General features: G+C 35.3%; 1 non-coding gene across 1 annotated transcript; it reads right to left on the bottom strand.

The window, feature by feature from the left end:
- Window positions 1-9532: 9532 nt before the first annotated feature.
- On the bottom strand, window positions 9533-9635 carry LOC130937917 (small nucleolar RNA R71). Its single transcript, XR_009069108.1, has one exon. It is a non-coding gene; the product is annotated as a small nucleolar RNA R71 (small nucleolar RNA).
- Window positions 9636-13059: the final 3424 nt, after the last annotated feature.

A 13059-nucleotide genomic window follows, 5' to 3' on the forward strand; every position in this document is an offset into this window, starting at 1 on the left:
TTGGAACAAGGTCGGACCTGCTATGGACTTACCGAGTTTGGGGAGCTCGGTCAGGGTATGAACAGGATTTATTCATCTCAACTTGTTTTTAAATTTTGATAAAATTGTTAATAAAGTTCAATAGTTTTATGAAACAAATTATTTATCAATATTAATTGTTATACATATTAGCAGTGGTAATAAGATTTTTTTTATTTAATGTTCAAATAATATATATTGATATCGAAAAATTAATAGTAAAATATAACAATAATTGTTAAAGAAAATTTTTGTAAAATCATAATTTAATAATTAAAAAATTATTGAAGAGTATATTAGAAAAAAATAATTTAATTATTATTTTTTTAAAATATTTTAGTAAAATTACAATTTAATTAATAAAAAATTAATTTATTAAAGAATATTTTAGTAAATAAAATTTAATGACAAAAAAATAAAACTTTTTGTTAAAAGATATTTTTATAAAAATAATTATTTAAAAAAATGAATAAAGTTAACATTAGTTAATACAAAATTTAAAATGGATTAAAAAAAAATCTTTTAAAAATTATAAGAAAGAGAAATGTATATTTTATAAATAGAGAAGAGAAATGTGTCATTTAACATCTTTTAAAAGAGAAAAATGGTATTTTCTCATAAGTTTTTAACGTTATCGATGACTAATTAAGGGTAATAGTATATGGCAGTAGTATGGTATTGTAAAACTACACCTAAATTATACTAATTGATACACAACTGTTTTCTTAATTCATATATACGTCGTGCATGGTTGTTTTTTTTTTTTTTTATCCAATTCAAACACATTGAAAACTTATAACTTAAAAGAAAAGTTTCTACTTCAAAAGTTTCAACTAAATTCCTTTTTACTTATACTTCTTAGACCTTAATAATAGTTAAAGGTTTTTAGTTACAATTTAAAAATTTGGCCCCTATATTTAAAAAGTCTAGTTCCGCTCATCCCTACTTCTTATTCATTACTATAAATTTCTCCTAGTTTTGTTATTTGTATTTTCTACTCATATATATTATTCAAAGTTACGAAAACCAAATCCAACAGTAAATCAATAGAATAATTAATTCAATAATTTAATAGTTTGATTGAAGTCAAATTATAGTTAAATTATAGTTGAACCAATTTAATTAAATATAAAATTTATATTAAAACTTTAATATAAAATTTAAATATTTAAATTCAACAATTTTTAAATTAATAAATTTAAAATTTTATAATTTTATATAATAAAATGTCTATAATTTATTATTAAAAATTTATAAATATGTTCAAATATCAAAATTTATGACAAAAAAGAATTTAAAATATACATAATTAACAAACACATCATATTCCACCAAAAAAAGCAATGAAAAAATTTTTCACTAAACAAAAAACACCACTCATCACAAATCATAATCATAATCACATATCACGTACTACCATTATCTGTTAACAATAATCAACAACAATCCACCCCTGTTATAACAACAATCAACAATAAAAACACTAATAAAAAAAACAATTAACTCATAAAAATAAAACTGAAGGAGGGAGAAAGAAGGGAGGGAGAGATAGACCATGAATGTCAGTGACACAGGGAAGAGAACCGTGATGCAGTGCTAATGAGAAAAGAACGAATGCGAGCTATGGGGAAGAAGTCTACAACAGACTTGAGATGCACGGCAAGAGTCAGAAATAAATAAAACTGAGCGATGCCGATAGGATGATGATGCTAGTCCGATGGCGACGTGATTTTTCTGTGAGAGGTATTATCATGGTACAAAGAGTTTAGAAAAGAAACGGAAAATTATGTAGAAAAGTATTATTTTTTATTCATATTTTTCATCTGTGCTTACAAGGTTCTTACTAACATATAGACCAAGAGTACGCTAAGAATACGCTCGTTATGGAATAATATCCTAATAAATTACATTGATTTTTTTTCTAATCATCTTTGATATTTTCCTGATTTTGTTCCCTAATTATGATATTCTAATACTCCCCTCAAGGTGAGTAGTGGGATCACTAATACTCAATTTGGTTAGAACTTTAGCAAGGGCTTGTCTTGAAACTGCTTTAGTAAGAATATCAGTCAACTGATCTTCTGATCTTACAAATGGGAGATCAATAATGTCATTCTCAATTTTTTTCTTTGATAGTGTCGATCCACCTCAACATGTTTTGTTCTATTTTGTTGTACAGGATTCTCTAGAAAGCTGATTACGGCTTTGTTGTCACATTTCAATTGACTTGGCAATTGTGGTGGAAACCCAATCTCAGTCATCAATTGTCTTATCCACAATACTTCAGTTATGCCTTTAACGATCCCTCGAAATTCTGCCTCTGCGCTTGAAAGAGTTACAACTTTCTGCATCTTGCTTTTCCAAGTTACCAGGTTGCCTCCAACAAGTGTAAAGTAACCAGCTGTTGATCTTCTATCATTTGGGTTGCCCGTCTAGTCTGCGTCAGTATATGCCTCAACCTTCAAATGGCCATTCTTTTTGAAAATGATTCCACTTCCTGGAGCTCCCTTCAAATATCGAACTATCCTCATGGCAGCTTCCATATGATCTTCTTATGGCTTATGCATAAACTGACTTACTATTTTCACAGCATAAGCTATGTCAGACAGAGTATGTGATAAGTAAATTAATTCTCCAACAAGTCGTTGGTACCTTTCCTTATCTACTAGGGTGGCACCTTCTACTATTTTCAACTTGTGATTAACTTGCATGGGCATATCTATTGGTTTTACAATACACCATTCTTGTTTCTGCCAGAAGGTCCAAAATGTACTCTCTTTGGGAGATAAAGATTCCTTTGCTGGATCGTAGAACCTCTATTCCTAAGAAATATTTTAGTCCTCCCAAATCCTTTATTTTGAAGTCTGTAAATAGGTTCCTTCTCAATTTTGCAATTTCTTCAGCATCACTTCCCATTATGATCATATCATCCACATAGATTATTAGGCAAGTGATTCAATCTCCCCGTTTTTTCAAAAAACGAGTATATAATCAGAGTTGCTTTGCTTGTACCCACAGCTTTTCATGGCAACTGTAAATCTTCCAAACTAGGCATGTGGAGATTGTTTAAGGCCATAAAAAGCCTTCTTTAACCGGCAAATTTCATGTTTTCTAAATCCCGTTGAGAAACCTGGAGGAGCTTCCATGTACACTTCTTCTTTCAACTCTCCATGCAAGAAAGCATTCTTGACGTCAAATTGATGGAGTGGCCAATCTTCATTTGCTGCTATTGAAAACAACACCCTGATAGTATTAATATTTGTAATCGGTGAAAAAGTATCAGTGTAGTCGATACCATAGGTCTGTGTATAACCATTGGCCACCAACCTTGCCTTGTACCGTTCAATAGTGCCATCTGCCTTGTGTTTAATGGTGAAAACCCATTTGCACCCGACTGGCTTTTTCCTGTCGGTAGGATACACTTCTCCTAAGTTTCGTTCTTCTCTAGAGCTTCCATTTCTGTATTCATGGCTTTTTGCCATTCAGCTTTCTCATTGACTTCTTGGACAGTTCTTGGAATGTCTTCTGTTAAGAGTCTGGTGGAAAAAGTCTTTGCAACATTTGCTATTCCTTCTCTATCCACTCTTATTAGATATCTTGAGTTACGGAGAACATGTTCTGGTGAGTACCGATCAGGAGGCATCCCTCTGTTTCTTCTTGGAGGAAGAATAAAGGTATTGGGCTCTGGTTCTTCATGTTCCAATGCTATACTGTTATTTTTAATGACCTTATTGAAAACAGGGAGTAAATTATCAAATTGACAATTACTTACCTATTGTCTGCATTCTCAAATGGACTTTCACTGGTTGTATGTACCGAGTTATTTTCTACGTTGAGTGAAGTATGCTCGGTGGCTCCATCTACTTGCTCTGTTTGAATAGTTTCTGGGCAACAAAGGTTATTTAGCCAACTTGGTGGTTCATGATTGTTCTCCCCCTGAATGCCATGTTGGCGGCTGAAGTAAAATTCGGATTCTAAAAAAATTACAATCCATGGTCACATGAATACAACGAGTGATTGGATTGTAACACCTATACCCCTTTTGGTGTGTAGCATACCCAACGAAAACACATTTTTCTGCACAAGGATCAAGTTTGGTTCTATTGACTTTGGGGATATGGACAAAGACAAAACATCTAAATACTCAAGGTGGTAAGGTTAGAATAGGCGGGATTGTAGTCTGAGTTGCCAAGACTTGTAAGGATGTTTTGTGGTGGAGAACTTGGGTGAGTAGGCAATTTAGTAAGTAGGCAGAGGTCGCTATAGCTTCAGGCCAAAAAGTTTTTGGAGCTTGTGCATCAAAAAGCATGGCTCGGGTCATCTCAAGTTACATACGATTTCACCGCTCAGCCACACTATTTTGTTGGGGTGTATTTGGGCAGGAAGTCTGATGGATAAGGCCATTTTTCATAAAAAAATCGCGCATTGATTGGTTTATAAATTTCCCACCATTACACTACGAGAAAAATACCCATCTAGCTACACTTTTTTTAGGCTACATTTGAAAAGCGTAGCCTATTCTTAGAATAGGCTACGCTTTTTCGCAGGGTGCCCTTTTATAAGAGAATAGGAAACACTATTGAGGCATTACTTTAAAAGTGTCTCTTTAGATATTTTAAATATCACTTATAAAGCATTGCCGTATCTGAATAGCTATGGGGACACTTTTTATTCCAAAGGAAACGCTTTTACAAAGTAACCCATTTATTATGTTTTGGGTGTGCTTCTAAAGCGCTGCCTAATCTATGTCAACACTTAGTAATTTTTTTTTCTCATTTTCACCATTGCTATCACCAACAAAAAACGTAACTTCAGAAGTGCTTCACTCGAGAACCCCAACTCGTCATCACCAACACTTCATTACCTATCTCATCAAACCCCAAATACGTTCTGCCATTGCACCATCCACTCGAGAACCATCGGTGTCGCCACTCCTCTTCCACACTGACTGCTCCTCTTCCTCACTCGACGCTAACCACTCGAGAGCCATCAGTCGTCTTCGCGGCGTGCTCACATCAGTTGTCAGTATCATCCTTTGATCCTGTCGCTCACCATCGTGGTGGAAAAGGTATGTATTCACCCCCATTTTAGTTTGAAATTTTAGAGGGTTCGGGTTCCGATTTTAGGGTTTTCAATTTGGGGGTTTGGGTATGTTGCGGAGCGAGTGAACTCTCGTACCCTCATTTCTCCTTTTAAGAATTTTATTGTAACTTCTATGATGATTGATATTCTTGGTACCAAATGTTCAGAAACTGATGACAGGAGAGGACCATCATTAAGAGCTAAGATTGCAGGAAGTAATCACAAGAACAAGAACAAGAATAAAGCTAATGTGGGGTTAGCAAGACGAAGCAATCACATGAACAATTCTTTTGAAAAATGTTTCATCCATCTCAGGTAATGTTCTTGAAACCTAAACTAGAAGCTTAGTGATGACTGAATAATTTATACGATTTTTGACATTATTTTTAGGTATTTTTAGTAGGATCTAGCTACTTTTAGTGATGTTTTCATTAGTTTTTATGCTAAATTCACATTTCTGGACTTTACTATGAGATTGTGTGTTTTTCTGTGATTTCAGGTAATTTCTGGCTGAAATTGAGGGACCTGAGCAAAACTCTGATAAGGAGGCTGACAAAGGACTGCTGATGCTGTTGGAATCTGACCTCCCTGCACTCGAAATGGATTTTCTGGAGCTCCAGAACTCCAAATGGCACGCTTTCAATGGCGTTAGAAAGTCGATATCCAGAGCTTTCCAGAAATATATAATAGTCCATACTTTATTCGTGATTAGATGACGTAAACTGGCGGTAAACGCCAGTTCCATGCTGCATTCTGGAGTCAAACACCAGAAATACGTCACGAACCAGAGTTGAATGCCAAAAACACGTTACAACTTGGCATTCAACTCCAAAAGAAGCCTCTACACGTGTAAAGCTCAAGCTCAGCCCAAGCACACACCAAGTGGGCCCCGGAAGTGGATTTCTGCATCAATCACTTACTTCTGTAAACCCTAGTAGCTAGTCTAGTATAAATAGGACTTTTTACTATTGTATTAGGTGTCATTTTTTTGTAAGGTCTTTGATTGTAAGGTCTTTTGACCATTCGGTCTTCTGATCACATTTGGGGGCTGGCCATTTGGCCATGTCTGAACCTTCATCACTTATGTATTTTCAACGGTGGAGTTTCTACACACCATAGATTAAGGGTGTGGAGCTCTGCTGTACCTCAAGTTTCAATGCAATTACTACTATTTTCTATTCAATTCCGCTTGTTCTTATTCTAAGATATTCGTTGCACTTCAACATGATGAATGTGATGATCCGTGACACTCATCATCATTCTCACCTATGAACGCGTGACTGACAACCACTTCCGTTCTACCTTAGACCGGGCGCATATCTCTTGGATTCCTTAATCAGAATCTTCATGGTATAAGCTAGATTGATGGCAGCATTCATGAGAATCCGAAAAGTCTAAACCTTGTCTGTGGTATTCCGAGTAGGATTCAGGGATTGAATGACTGTGACGAGCTTCAAACTCGCGATTGTTGGGCGTGATGACAAACGCAAAAGAATCAAGGGATTCTATTCCAACATGATTGAGAACCGACAGATGATTAGCCGTGCCGTGACAGAGCATTTGGACCTTTTTCACTGAGAGGATGGGATGTAGCCATTGACAACGGTGATGCCCTACACACAGCTTGCCATGGAAAGGAATAAGAAGGATTGAAGGAAGGCAGTAGGAAAGCAGAGATCCAACAGGGACAAGCATATCCATACACTTATCTGGAATTCCCACCATTGAATTACATGAGTAACTCTATCTTTATTTTCTGCTTTATTTACTATTCGAAAACTCCATAATATTTATTATCCGCCTAACTGAGATTTACAAGATGACCATAGCTTGCTTCATACCAACAATCTCCGTGGGATCGACCCTTACTCACGTAAGGTATTACTTGGACGACCCAGTGCACTTGCTGGTTAGTTGTGCGGAGTTGTGACTAAGTGTGATTCACGTTGAGAGCGCTACCAAGTTTTTGGCGCCATTGTTGATGATCACAATTTCGTGCACCAAGTTTTTGGCGCCGTTGACGGGGATTGTTCGAGTTTAGACAACTAACGGTTCATCTTGTTGCTCAGATTAGGTAATTTTATTTTTATTTTCTTTTCAAAAAGTTTTCAAAAATATTTTTCAAAATTTTTGCCTTTGTTTTCAAAAATTATTCCAAAATTTTTAAGAATGAATTCTAGAGTTTCATAGTAACATGTTGAAGCCTGACTGGCTGTAAAACCATATCCAAATCCTTTTGGATTGAGGGTTTCACTTGTCAACATAACGGGTATGTATGTGGAGTTGGATGAAATATCAGCTGTTGCATGCCTGATTTATATCTTCTAAAGCTGGCTGGCTATTAAGCCATGCCCAACACTTGGATTGGAGCTTTAGACTAACATTGAAAGATTCTTGGAATTCTTATTAAAAATTTTTTGAATCTCTTAATTTCTTTTCCTATATGTTTTTTCAAAAAAAAAAATAAAAGAAAATACAAAAAATCATAAAATCATAAAAACCAAAAATATTTTGTGTTCTTGTTTGAGTTTTGTGTCATGTTTTAAGTTTGGTGTCAATTGCATATTTATCTTGTCCTTGCATTTTTCAAAAATTCATGCATTCATAGTGTTCTTCATGATCTTCAAGTTGTTCTTGGTAAGTCTTCTTGTTTGATCTTGATGTTTTCTTGTTTTGTATCTTTTATTTTTTTCATGTGCATCTTTGCATTCATATTGTCTAAGCATTAAAGATTTTTAAGTTTGGTGTCTTGCATGTTTTCTTTGCATAAAAAATTTTTCAAAAAAATATGTTCTTGATGTTCATCATGATCTTCAAAGTGTTCTTGGTGTTCATCTCGACATTCATATTGTTCTTGCATGCATCATGTGTTTTGATTCATAATTTTTATGTTGTGAGTCATTTTTGTTGTTTTTCTCTCTCATAATAAAAAATTCAAAAATAAAAAAAATATCTTTTCCTTTTCTCTCTCAACATTTCGAAAATTTGGGTTGACTTAGTCAAAAAATTTTAAAATTAGTTGTTTCTTATAAGTCAAGTCAAATTTTCAAATTCTAAAAATTTTATCTTTTTAAAACTTTTTCAAAATTCAAATCTTTTTCATTTTTCTTTCATGATTTTCAAAGATTTCAAAAAATTAGTTTCAAAATCTTTTCTTAATTTTATTTTAAAATTTTTGAAACTTAACTAACAAGTAATGTGATTGGTTAAAAAATTTGAAGTTTGTTACTTTCTTGTTAAGAAAGGTTCAATCTTTAAATTCTTGAATCTTATCTTTTAGTTTCTTGTTAGTTAAGTAATTAATTTTAATTTTAAAAATTAAATCTTTTCTAAACATATCTTTTTAATCATATCTTTTTATCTTATCTTTTATATCTTATTTCTTTCAAAATTTTATCTTTTTCAAAAATTTGATTTTAAAATATCTTTTCTAACTTCTTATCTTCTTATCTTCTTATCTTTTCAAATTTGATTTTCAAATCTTTTTCAACTAACTATTTGACTTTTTGTATGTTTCTTATCTTTTTCAAAACCACCTAACAACTTTTCTCTCTCTAATTTTCGAAAATACCTCCCTCTTTTTCAAAAATTCTTTTTTTTTTAATTAATTAATTGTTTTAAATTTTAATTTTAATTTTATTTCTTATCTTAATTTTTCAAAAATCATTTAACTCCTTTTTAAAATTTATTTTCAAAAATTTCTCCCTCTCTCATATTATTCTATTTATTTATTCATTTACTAATACTTCTCTTCATCTCAAATCACTGCCCTTATCCTCACCCTTGTGTTTGGATTCTCCTTTCTTTATCCCCTTTCTTCTTCTACTAATAATAAGGAACCTCTTTACTGTGACATAGAGGATCCCTCTTCTTTTTCTGTTCTCTTCTCTTTCATATGAGAAGGAACAAGGAAAAAGGCATTATTGTTGAAGCTGATCCAGAACCTGAAAGGACTCTAAAGAGGAAACTAAGAGAAGCTAAATTACAACAATCCAGATACAACCTTGCTGAAATTTTCGAACAAGAAAAGGAGATGGCAGCCGAACCCAACAACAATAATGCAAGAAGGATGCTTGGTGATTATACTACACCTACTTCCAAGTTTGATGGAAGAAGCATCTCAATTCCTGCCATTGGAGCAAACAATTTTGAGCTGAAACCTCAACTAGTTGCTCTAATGCAACAGAATTGCAAGTTTCATGGATTTTCATCAGAAGATCCCTACCAGTTTTTAACTGAGTTCTTGCAGATCTGTGAGACTGTTAAGACTAATGGGGTAGATCCTGAAGTCTACAGGCTCATGGTTTTTCCTTTTGCTGTAAGAGACAGAGCTAGAGCATGGTTGGACTCTCAACCTAAAGATAGCCTGGACTCCTGGGATAAGCTGGTCACGACCTTCTTGGCTAAATTCTTTCCTCCTCAAAAGCTGAGCAAGCTTAGAGTGGATGTTCAGACCTTCAAACAAAAAGATGGTGAATCCCTCTATGAAGCTTGGGAAAGATACAAGCAGATGACCAAAAGGTGTCTTTTGGCATGCTTTCAGAATGGACCATTCTGGATATATTCTATTATGGTCTATCTGAATTCTCTAAGATGTCACTGGACCATTCTGCAGGCGGATCCATTCACCTAAAGAAAACGCCTGCAGAAGCTCAAGAACTTATTGACATGGTTGCAAATAACCAGTTCATGTACACTTCCGAGAGGAATTCCGTGAATAATGGGACGCCTCAGAAGAAGGGAGTTCTTGAGATTGATGCTCTGAATGCCATATTGGCTCAGAACAAAATGTTGACTCAGCAAGTCAACCTGATTTCTTAAAGTCTGAATGGGTGGCAAAATGCATCCAACAGTACTAAAGAGGCATCTTCTGAAGAAGAAGCTTATGATCCTGAAAACCCTGCAATGGCAGAGGTAAATTACATGGGTGAACCTTATGGAAACACCTATAATTCATCATGGAGAAATCATCCAAATTTCTCATGTAAGGATCAACAAAAGCCTCAACAAGGCTTTAATAATGGTGGACGAAATAGGCTCAGCAATAGCAAGCCTTTTCCATCATCTTCTCAGCAACAGACAGAGAATTCTGAGCAAAGTACCTCTAACTTAGCTAATTTAGTCTCTGATCTATCTAAGGCCACTTTAAGTTTCATGAGTAAAACAATGTCCTCCATCAGAAATTTGGAGGCACAAGTGGGCCAGCTGAGCAAGAAAGTCACTGAAACCCCTCCTAGTACTCTCCCAAGCAATACTGAATAGAATCCAAAAAGAGGGTGCAAGGCCATTGACATAGTCAACATGACCGAACTTAGAGAGGAAGGAGAGAACGTGAATCCCAATGAGGAAGACCTCATAGGACGTCTCTCAAGCAAGAAGGAGTTCCATATTGAGGACCCAAAGGACTCTGAAGGTCAAATAGAGACCATAGAGATCCCATTAAACCTCCTTCTGCCATTCATGAGCTCTGAAGACTATTCTTCCTCTGAAGAGGATGAATATGTAACTGGAGAGCAAGTTGCTCAATATCTATGAGTCATCATGAAGCTGAATGCCAAGTTGTTTGGTAATGAGACTTGGGAAGGTGAACCTCCCTTGCTCATTAGTGAACTAGATACATGGGTTCAACAAACTCTACCTCAAAAGAAACAAGATCCTGGAAAATTCTTAATACCCTGTACCATAGGCACCATGACCTTTGAGAAGACTCTGTGTGACCTAGGGTCAGGCATAAATCTTATGCCACTCTCTGTAATGGAGAAGCTGGGGATCATTGAGGTACAACCTGTCTTATTCTCATTACAATTGGCAGATAAGTCAGTAAGACAAGCTTATGGATTAGTAGAGGACGTATTAGTAAAGGTTGAAGGCCTTTACATCCCTACTGATTTCATAATCTTAGACACTAGGAAGGAAGAGGATGAATGCATCATCCTTGGAAGACTGATGAGCGGATAATTTATACGCTTTTTGGCATTGTTTTTAGTATGTTTTTAGTTTGTTTTAGTTAGTTTTTATTATATTTTTATTAGTTTTTAGTTAAAATTCACTTTTATGGACTTTACTATGAGTTTGTGTGTTTTTCTGTGATTTTAGGTATTTTCTGGCTGAAATTGAGGGACCTGAGCAAAAATCTGATTCAGAGGCTGAAAAGGACTATAGATGCTGTTGGATTCTGACCTCCCTGAACTCGAAGTGAATTTTCTAGAGCTACAGAAGCCCAATTGGCATGCTCTGAATTGCGTTAGAAAGTAAACATCCTGGGCTTTCCAGCAATGTGTAATAGTATATACTTTGCCCGAGATTTGATGGCCCAAACAGGCGTTTCAAGTCAGCTCAAGAATTCTGGCGTTAAACGCCGAAACTAGCATAAGAATCGGAGTTAAACGCCCAAACTGGCACAAAAGTTGGCATTTAACTCCAAGAAAAATCTCTACACATGAAAGCTTCAATGCTCAGCCCAAGCACACACCAAGTGGGCCCGGAATTGGATTTTTATGTCATTTACTCATCTTTGTAAACCCTAAGCTACTAGTTCTCTACAAATAGGACCTTTTGCTATTGTATTAAAAAAGGAGCTTTTGATCATGTTTTTATGATTGAACCCTCTTTGGGAGGCTGGCCATTTGGCCATGCCTAGACCTTGTTCTTATGTATTTTCAACGGTGGAGTTTCTACACACCATAGATTAAGGTGTGGAGCTGTGCTGTACCTCGAGTATTAATGCAATTACTATTGTTCTTCTATTCAATTCAGCTTATTCTTGTTCTAAGATATTCATTCGTACCCAAGAACATGATGAATGTGATGATTATGTGACGCTCATCATCATTCTCACTTATGAACGCGTGCCTGACAACCACTTCCGTTCTACAAGCAAACAAGGCTTGAATGTTTATCTCTTGAATTCTTGAGAATCCGGAAGGTCTAAACCTTGTCTGTGGTATTCTGAGTAGGATTCAAGGATTGAATGACTGTGACGAGCTTCAAACTCGCGATTGTGGGGCGTTAATGACAGACGCAAAAGAATCACTGGATTCTATTCCGACATGATCGAGAACCGACAGATGAATAGCCGTGCTGTGACAGAGTGCGTTGAACATTTTCACTGAGAGGACGGGACTGTAGCCACTGACAACGGTGATGCCCAACATACAGCTTGCCAAGGAAAGGAGTAAGAAGGATTGGATGAAGACAGTAGGAAAGCAGAGAGACGGAAGGGACAAAGCATATCCATACGCTTATCTGAAATTCTCACCAATGTATTACATAAGTATCACTATCTTTATTTTATGTTTTATTCATCTTTTAGTCATTAATCCTCCATAACCATTTGAATCCGCCTGACTGAGATTTACAAGATGACCATAGCTTGCTTCATACCAACAATCTCCGTGGGATCGACCTTTACTCGCGTAAGGTTTATTACTTGGACGACCCAGTACACTTGCTGGTTAGTTGTGCGAAGTTGTGATAAAGAGTTGAGATTGCAATTGAGCGTACCATGTTGATGGCGCCATTGATGATCACAATTCTGCGCACCAATTTTTTGGCGCCGTTGCTGGGGATTGTTCGAGTTTGGACAACTGACGGTTCATCTTGTTGCTTAGATTAGGTATTTTTCTTCAGAATTTTTAAGAATGAATTCTAGAGTTTCAAGGTGATGTTTTTATCATCACCAAAGCTGATTGATTCTCATCAATTTAGCTCTTGAATGCAATGTCCTGTTGAAGCTTGGCTAGCCATATCTAATTTCTTTAGACTAAAGCTTTAGACTAACATTGCATGATTCCTGGAATTCTTATTAAAAATTTTGAATCTCTTTATCATCTTTTCCATATAATTTTCGAAGAAAATCAAAAAAATTTATAAAGTCTTAAAACCAAAAATATTTTTATGTTTCTTGTTTGAGTCTAGTGTCTAATTTTAAGTTTGGTGTCAATTGCATGTCTTTATTCT

Source organism: Arachis stenosperma, chromosome 6 (assembly GCF_014773155.1).
Source record: "Arachis stenosperma cultivar V10309 chromosome 6, arast.V10309.gnm1.PFL2, whole genome shotgun sequence".
Classification (NCBI taxonomy): Eukaryota; Viridiplantae; Streptophyta; class Magnoliopsida; order Fabales; family Fabaceae; genus Arachis; species Arachis stenosperma.